The sequence below is a fragment of the Lolium perenne genome, chromosome 3, assembly GCF_019359855.2.
Source record: "Lolium perenne isolate Kyuss_39 chromosome 3, Kyuss_2.0, whole genome shotgun sequence".
NCBI classification, from domain to species: domain Eukaryota; kingdom Viridiplantae; phylum Streptophyta; class Magnoliopsida; order Poales; family Poaceae; genus Lolium; species Lolium perenne.
The window spans coordinates 64,299,786-64,306,779 of record NC_067246.2 but is presented as its reverse complement, the minus strand read 5'-3'; the positions used below and the strand labels follow the sequence as shown (position 1 = coordinate 64,306,779).

At 45.9% G+C, this 6,994-nt stretch overlaps 1 long non-coding RNA gene across 1 annotated transcript; it reads left to right on the top strand.

Annotated features, from left to right (window-relative positions):
• Positions 1–461: 461 nt before the first annotated feature.
• Positions 462–2,331, top strand: LOC127338236 (uncharacterized). Its single transcript, XR_007874252.2, has 3 exons — positions 462–1,532; positions 1,915–2,002; positions 2,097–2,331. It is a non-coding gene; the product is annotated as an uncharacterized lncRNA (long non-coding RNA).
• The last annotated feature ends 4,663 nt before the right edge of the window (positions 2,332–6,994 follow it).

The window sequence follows — 6,994 nt, the reverse complement described above, 5'->3', positions numbered from 1 at the left end:
TTTAAATGAGGTAGATCACCTCATTATACACTATATAAAAGTTAAACAAATTACTGCACCCAGATCAATTTGGCTACTGTAGATGGGCTATTTATCCTCTTCATTCTCCTATCTATGTGCGACATGTTGCTTTCATTTTGCACGGTACCTAAAATCAGTCAACCGTCTGGTTTCAGTTTCCTTTTTCCTCGCGTTGGAAGGTTACCGGTTACCGGTTCCTACCTGCCTTCGTTCCTATTGTTGTAATCGTTGCCGGTGAACGCGGTGGGGCTTAAAGCGGTTGGTTTAGAGCTGCGTTGCCTATATTGATTGGCACGTTTCATGTTCAACTGATTGCCACGTTTCATTTATATTAGCTTTCTCGAAGAATCGGGTTAAGTCCCGTCACAACTCCTCAGTTTCGTTTTGTCTCACTTCCTTCATTGGCTCTAAAATTCCCCCCATTCATCTTATTGGAAAGAAATCTCCCCTCCGTGATGTGCTCCAGTCCCCCATGGTGAAGTTGCGGCTGCTGCGAGTTTCCCCTGGCCGAGCTCCTCTGTAGCCGGTGGATGTGTGCGGCTTCCACGTTGCAACTCCTCACGTACCAGCGGCCCTCCACCTCGCTGGTTGGTCTTCCGTGTGGGTACTCGCCTTCAACCTAGACAGCTGGTCCCCGTCTGAGTGCTCGACAGCGGCGGCGCCGCCAACTGCTCGTGATCTTGGAGCGCGTCATCCCAACCAGATCCTCCCCACCCCACTCTTGCCGCCGCGAAAAGTTGGTCAGCACGCCGCCAGACCATCGAGCCAGTGCTCGCAGTGGCGCCTCCCCACCGCCCCACGCAGCAGAAGGAGGTCAACTTCGTGGGTAAGTTGTGGTATCCGCAAGTGCGCATGCCGGCGGCTGCCGTCCACAGTTGTGGTCATTCACGACTGGGCCCAAGAGTTGGATCGAGCCTGCCGTAGCGGGGGATTCTCGCCGGTGCTCTCAACGAGGCACAACAGATCAGGGTGTGTGTGGCTCCACCGATCGAGCAGGAAGGACAGGGTGTGGAGACGGCCGGTGGAGCAGATGTAGGGGATTGCGGTGCAGGCTGCGGAGGGGAGGGGCCACGCCAGAATTGCGAGAGGAAGAGGAGAGTTGGGGGTGACGCCCCAGCTCGTCGCTCCAGCGCCACGACTGCTGCTCTTGCCAGGAACTGGCTACTTCCGGTGCCAGCCGTCAAGCATCGACGGGCTGGCGCTCCATCTCCTCCATCCTTGGCGTCAGCGTTCTGCCATCCCCGCAATCGAGATTGACGACCGGATGAGGCTCTGCTTTTCTCTCTGTTTGCAAATTGGTTTTGTTCCTTACTGTTTATTGATTGATATTTGTAGGCATGTTGCTGATTGATGCCATGCCCAATCTGTGTCCCTCTGGTTGTCGGCAGGTTGTATCCGCCTCTATTTTTCGTGTTCCATGACAACTTGGAAGACATCGTCATGCTCTGTTTCCTCTTCTTGCCTGGGTAGTAGATCTCTGCGCGGGCGAGCCGAAGGCGGTAAACGATCTGGTAACTGCCTCCTCTACTACTCGTGGATTAATTGCTGAGTCTTTTTTGGTTAGATATTAGGAATTTAGGATTGAGGGATTGACTGGCAGCTGTTCATCTTTTGTGCATACATCTCTTCTATGTGGCACCCAGTACATGCCAGAGCATTAGCAGAAAATTACTAATCTGTATCGGCTGATTCTTCCATATAGTGTTGATGCAAACATCTCTTCTACCTATTCATTTTCAAGAGGGTTGTGAGAGCGAGATGTTAGCTTGACTGATTGAAAGGATATGAGAAATAGCTCTTCTATTACCGTTTCCTTTGACCTTTTATTCTCTCAATTCATGCTTCTCTTTTACATGTTCTGCTGATGTGGCCCTATTTTTTGTATGATGCAAGATGTTGGAATAGCGAGGGTACCGCCATATATTATTCTGTCAAATGCGAGTTGATACCTGAGAAGAAATATTCACATGTTTGATGTGAGGTAAAATTTATGATATGCGCACCAGTAGATCCAGTATCCATCAGTACTTTGTATATGTGCTGACAATACCACACCATTGTTACTCTACGGGAAGAAATATGCAGAGGAAGAAGCCTTTGATATTGTTTCCCTTCACAGAAGAAGTTGTGCGGAGAGTGTTGTCATACTCTTTGTGGGATGGCTTTTGCTTATTATTCACCACCATTAAGGCATTAACCAGTTAGTTATAACAGCTGGTTCTGCTAAAAGAATGTTATCTTTCAAGAAAACATCCTTGAGACTATCAGTTGTGTTGAAATATCTATCTGAATATATGCACTGGTTTTGTTGGGCGAGGTTTCCATTACGGTTGATGCTGACTGTATATGAAATCAGAAAACAACCATGTAGCAGTATTTTAGGCACGTTTCTGTAGTAATAATGTGAAAGTGTATGATCAGTTTCCCACTGTTTTCATCTCATTCCTATTGATGTTAGAATTTGGAGTAATGTGAATGCGTGTGGTCAGTTCTCTACTTTCCTGTGTTCCTAAATGTCTTAGCTACGGATCAGTTTTACGCTGTGCTATTCTTGTGTCAAGTTAACTACTGCCTGCACCGTTACTTCAGAAAGCACGGGCTGAGTAGGGGCTCATCTATATACGATTATACGATTCTACAGACACATCATGGCTAGGAACTATTTTGTTTGGAAATTCTATCTCTGCCATTGATTGACGAGAGTAAGTTGCAACGGTGACATGCTAGGAATGGTTGCTCAGATGGTCTGTTCCATGTATTGTCCTAAATCGTTTTGTAACAACAGTAATTGTTATGTAGGCTGGCTGATTCGTGAATGGTGATGCCTATGCTGTGGACTTACGACTCCTCTTGCTGCTCCCTTGAAGTGTCATACGCGATACTGATCTAATGATCTCATAGTATTTCATGCTTTGCTGATGAAAGTTTGCCACAGACGAATGATTTAATCCCGAGAAAAATACGACATGGATTAGCAGGGTGCAGAAGACAAAAAAAAAAGGGGGGGAGACATCACTGCTACATGATATCTTGATCTGACTCTCCTTTTTTTTTCCTTTTCAGGAGCTACTAGATTTTCATAAGTACAATCAAGTCAGCTCAACGTGAAGGGTCCAAGAGAAAGTAGCTGCTCGACTGCTGAAACAAATAGTTTGCATGAAGCAACTACTATGTCGACATTAATTTAAAAAATGTCGACATTAGAAGCGGAAATATCATGCCTAATGTTGAGTATTTGCCCCATACTGTGGTCTTAAATGCCTACCAGATAACTATGTATAATTAGTACTCCCCGTACCGTTTTAATCTACTCAAAGTTTTGGCTACCAATGTATGTTTCATGCCATGGCCTGCGTCGATTAAATAAGAACTGAGGTAGTACATCTGATGAAGGGAGTAGATTGTATTCACTCAGAAAGGAACTAAAACCAAATATACATACAAGAAATGTACCCACACGGGCGCGGCGTGCCGCCGCGCCTATGCCTCCTAGTATCATTTAATATCACTATATATGATTTAAATCTCAAGTAATTCATATAAGAGAGTTTGGAACCAGGGGTCCAAACATCCCATGAATTCATGTGAGACAAGTTTAAATGAAGTATAAGACTCCACATAATTTACTTTAATAGTTTTGGACAATATCAACTAGTTAAACTAGTCAAATGATCCATTAATTAAACTAGGGCATGATCATGCAAAGTGACCACACCATTTTATTGCATAAACAATTAGTGTAAGTCAAATGTGAGCTATTAGAGTTGGAATTAACTTAATATCTATTTTGGTTGATTTTTAATAATTGTTTGAATAGGGAAAAGTCCCTGTCTTGTTATTTTTATCACATTAATTCTACAAAGAATCTGGCCATGAGACCAGTGGCATTGGATAGATAATTTCTTTAGCTTTCCAACAATATAAAGTTCAACCAATTTGGTTTAGCCAATTTAATTCTATTGAAATTAAAAGTGGCAGCAGTATTCAAAAACATTTGAATTAATTAAATCGAGTTTGAAATAAAAGGGCCGGCGGGAAAAACTACTGGGCCAGATTCAAACTGAACGGCCCAAGCCAGCCCAACCACGGTCCAGTGACGAGCGGCGCGCTGACAAAGGGTCCCGCATGTCAGTGACTTATTTAACCCGAAACGGTATGGGCGAGTATGGTGCGTTGGATTAGATCGTGATCAAACGGCTGTGGTTCATCGTCCCGCCGGCGAGAGGGGAGTTCACCGGCGGCTCAGGTAGGGGGTCGGAGAGCTCACCGTGGCTCCAGCTAGGGTTGGCAAGGTGCGCGGTGAAGTTGTGGACGACGGCGAGTCGACTGGTAGCAGTGGCTCGTCCTGGGGTGGCTCCAATCGACGGTGGCGTCCACCAGGTACTGGCGGCTCCGATCTCCAAATTGGGGCAGCTCCGGCGATGATCGAGTGAGTGGAGTGGGGGTGGAGAAGCAGTGAGAGGTGGGGAGTGAGATGGTGTGGTTGGTTTGGTCCAGGGAACTCCCTATTTATAGAATCGCATGAGGGTTGCGGGGCAGGGATGCGGGCGACATGGGCGCGGCGTCTCCGGCGGCTGGTCGAGCTAGGCGAGGCTATGGCGATGCTCTACGGGTCCAGGCGGTGCTACTGGCAGCGACAGCGTGGTCGGGGAGCGTCGGGATCGCTCGCGTTGCTTGCGTGTCTGTCGCGCCCGCGGCGGAGCAGGGTCTCCTTCTCCGGCGGCGGTGGGCGCGGGTCGTGGTCTGGCGGTTGTCTGGCGGCGTCCAGGTGTCGAGTGCGTGCTCAAGGCGTTGCAAGCGGGGCCAGGGAGTGAGCGAGGTGGTGGCGCGGCGCGTGTACTGGGCGTGTCCGCGCGCATGCATGCGCGACGTGAGCGGCGTCCAGGGCGCGCGTCGGCCGGCGTGTGTCGTCCTTGAGCGTGACAATGGCAAAGCTAGGGTGGCGTAGGAGGTGCGTTGGCGCGTGGTGGCGAGGTGGTCCTAGCAGAGAAGCAAGGGGAGAGAGGGGAGGTCGACGGGCTCGGGGACATGGCCGGCATGGCCATGCCCTAGCTTACTCTCTCTCTCCCTTAGCCTCACTATGCTTCACTTAGGGTTTAAGGGGACCAGGGAACATAATGTGGTAGGTTAGGGTAGATTAGATTGAGTAGAAACACTATTTGCAATAGTTGCAAATAGTGCCCGAAATTTGAATTTGCAAAATTGTTCAAATTTGAAATAATTACAAAGATGAACCTTTTTGAAAAGTGAGTGTTGATATAAGTTGTAAATGACCAGAGAGGTTTTGAGGTGGTGGTGGAAAAATTAGAATCTAAGAATTGGCCAAAATGGCTAAGTGTAGAATGTTGCATATGTGAAAAAGTTGGAACTTTGGATGAGCCTTGCTCATGATCAAAGATGAATTTGGCATGATGATCTTCACCAACTTTGTTCACCTTGATGTTGACTTTGAAATGGTGCAAAGAGTTAGCAAGAGTTGGTTTGGGAAAATTGAATGGCAAGGGCTCAAAGTGGTGATCAGACTAGAATTGTCAAAATTGACCAATATCATATGTGAGCTAGTTGTGTGTTTGAATTTCACTTGAAAAGTGAATCTTTGATTCCAAAAGTTGTAGTAAGTGTTTAATAACATTACTCAACTAATGGTGAAGACCAAATAGGTCTAGGGTCAAAATTTATAAAAATGCCATAGGGCATATATGAGGGTTTTTAGGGTTTTGCCTTTTAGTGGAATTTCTTCCTCTTTGATTTATTGGGTTGGTGATCTTCATATGATCACCTTAGGGTTTTAGAGCATAGCATATACAAGTAATAACAATCATCATGGCATATCACTCAAATGCACAAGTCCTATGCATGGTACTATATGCAAATTAAAAAGTTTTTGTTGGTTTGAAATTTTGCTTCTGGAATTCTCTAACTTTCTTTTTATTGAATTTTGGGGTGTTACACCTTTCTTCTTTTTGATCAAGGACCAGGTCACGCGGAAAATAATTCATAGAGGTCGCTGCGTTGGGGGGCTCTATCCACTCATATCATCCCTGATGTCATCATCACAGTCTCCCAAGCATGCCTATACTGCCGCCAAGCCATCACAAGCAAGGTGGCATAGTCGTTTAGGCCATCCGTCTTTAGCCATTGTTAGGCAAATTATTAGCAAAATAAACTTCTCTCTGTTAGAGATTCTAGTTCCGAGTCAGTGTGTGATTCGTGTCAGCGAGCTAAAAGTCATCAGTTGCCTTATCCGATTTCCACTAGTGTTTCTACTGCCCCTCTTCAGTTAATATTTTCTGATGTATGGGGTCCTGCACCCACTTCTGTAGGTCGCCATGATTATTATATAAGCTTTATTGATGATTATAGCAAGTTTACTTGGATCTATTTGCTCAAGAAAAAATATGATGCTTACAATGCCTTTGTCAATTTTCAAAAACTGGTTGAACGCCAACTTGACACTAAAATCCTCACTGTTCAGTCTGATTGGGGGGGAGAGTATGAAAAACTCAACTCTCTGTTTCAGTCACAGGGGATTTCTCACCATGTCTCCTGTCCTCATGCCCACCAACAGAATGGTTCTGCTGAAAGAAAGCATCGCCATATTGTCGAAGTTGGGCTAGCACTGCTTGCTCATGCACACATGCCTCTCAAATTCTGGGATGAAGCCTTCCTAACTGCTACATACCTTATCAATATGCTCCCTAGCAAAGTCATCAATAATGACATTCCAGTTCATCGCCTACTAGGAACTCACCCAACATATAAATCTCTCTGTGTCTTTGGGTGTGCTTGTTGGCCAAATTTGCGCCCCTACAATAAGCGCAAGCTTGCTTTCCGATCCAAACAGTGTGTCTTCATGGGCTATAGCCCTCGGCATAAAGGGGTAAAATGTCTTGATGTTACAATAGGGCGCGTTTATATTTCCAGAGATGTGGTGTTTGATGAGGCCGTATTTCCCTTTAAAACTCTTCATCCA